At 29.3% G+C, this 2146-nt stretch overlaps 1 protein-coding gene across 9 annotated transcripts in view; it reads left to right on the forward strand.

Moving 5' to 3' along the window:
• Positions 1 to 2146, forward strand: part of LOC111677555 (protein bunched, class 2/F/G isoform) — a 271155-nt gene that overhangs the window by 78609 nt on the left and 190400 nt on the right. The window lies entirely within an intron of this gene.

The following is a 2146-nucleotide window of genomic DNA, read 5'->3' on the forward strand; positions in this document are numbered from 1 at the left end:
CTTTCTGTCTATCTATCTATCTATCTATCTATCTATCTATCTATCTATCTATCTATCTATCTTTCGATCTATCTATCTATCCATTCAACTTTAAACAAAATTTAAATCTTTCCTATTTTATATATTTCTTACCATTTTCCTTAATTGCTCCACTGTGCTCACAGTGATAAAAATAAATGCGCCACAAATAAATTGCTGCTCCAAAAGGGAAATAAAATCATAAAACTAAAGCGAAAAAAGCATTTACTCCTTAATTTGATTTCTATCGCTAATATCTTAAACTTACGCACCACCACGACCACCCACTTTCCATATATATCTGGTAACCCTTGACCACAGACACTCTTCTTGTTGTTGTTTTGAAAGACAATGGAAAGAATTTCACAGTAAAATATTTACAATGTTTACTTTTGTTATTGCGTAGTTGGAGTATTGAATGAGAGTGTGGTAGTTTAAGGGGAGGGAGTTTATGATATAGATAAAAAGTACGTGTGTGGGAGAGTTTTATTTACAATCCTTTGCTGTTTAGGTGTAATTAAAACGTAATGTTTACATTTATAAACAAAACAAAGAAAAAAACTAAATAAAAATAGAAAATATGATAAAAAACATAATTATGTCTAGATTGACATACAAATTTTGCAAGAGAATGGAATAAATTGTGTTAAGAAAAATAGATTAAATTGTTTTAAATTGAAATATTTTCATACTTTTAAATTATTTGTTATTTTCTAGACATTGTCTGATTGACATTTATATGTACATTCAAATGTTTATGTAACATGTTTATTACGTATTTTTTTATCTCTTTGGGGAGTTTATTTTTATTATTTGTATACATATTTTTCGTTCCAACTTTGTTTTTGCGTTGTTAATAAATACAATGTTGTGCTAAAGTCTCTTTGTGCTTTTTAAATGTTTGTGGAGCCTCTAATACCAAAACAAAAAAATTAAATTCCTACATACTACAATACAATTTATAACAACAGCATGACATCACTACTCTAATTCCAGAAAATAAAATGAAAAAAACTCCAAATATAAATTTGTTGTATTTGTTCGTTCGTTACGAATTTATGCGCAATTTCCTTGTGAAGCATAAAACGTAGTAAAATTTGTGTTTTTTTTTATTATTTTGGAGCCTCAGTAAGCAAACATACAACAAATTATGCTAAAGAAAATGCGGAATTAAAGTTATTGCGAAGTTAAGAGTTTGTAATAAACGAAATGAAAGATAATAAATCAGAACTTAAATTATACCGAGAAATATAAACAAAAATAATGCAATTGCGTTTTAAAAAGTTGTATTTGAAATAGAATTCTATAGGTTTAAAACTTTCAATTTAGTTTTATAAAAAGTGGAGTCAATTCAAGCTCCTTATAGAATTTTTCGGATTTTTTTTTGGTGTATATCATATAAATGTGGATTTTTTTTCAAATGTCTGTTATTATCCACTCATAACATAGATATTTGATGCCGATTCGACTAGCTGCTGGGCTTCACAAACTATGTCTTAGGCTTTAATTGATTTTAATGGGTACAATAATTCGGTACCAAAAAATAAGGTTAATCCCTGAAAGAAAAAGACGGACTACCAGTATCTCTAGGCAGACTAGACTATAATATTATCTGGTACTACGGGAACAAAACAACAGATACTCTACAGAAGAGTGACAGTGGGACGAAGCGTCGAATGTTCTCTATGAGTCTGTTGAATGAATAAGAAGTGTGCTATGTTGTATTGTAAAGGATGTAAGATGTCTTATACAATTGATACCATAGCATTTTCTTCCTTGTGCGGATATGTTTCAGGGTTTACTTTGTTCTTAACAGATTTTCCACAGTGTATTCTTTGTGAATAAGAACAAGCCTTTGGATCATTTAATGGATTCATGTTTCGCTCTACCAATTACGTATCTGTGGCCGATTCAACAGAGTTTATCCAAGCTGAGTGATTGTAAAAAGATTTTTTTTTGTAAATCTGTAAGTGGTTAAGTATTTGAAAGCTGGAGTAGTTGAGCAGAATGGTTGCTCACGAATCTATCTATGTATCTATCTATCTATCTATCTATCTATCTATCTATCTATCTATCTATCTATCTATCTATCTATCTATCTATCTATCTATCTATCTATCTATCTATC

This window comes from Lucilia cuprina, chromosome 2 (genome assembly GCF_022045245.1).
Source record: "Lucilia cuprina isolate Lc7/37 chromosome 2, ASM2204524v1, whole genome shotgun sequence".
Classification (NCBI taxonomy): domain Eukaryota; kingdom Metazoa; phylum Arthropoda; class Insecta; order Diptera; family Calliphoridae; genus Lucilia; species Lucilia cuprina.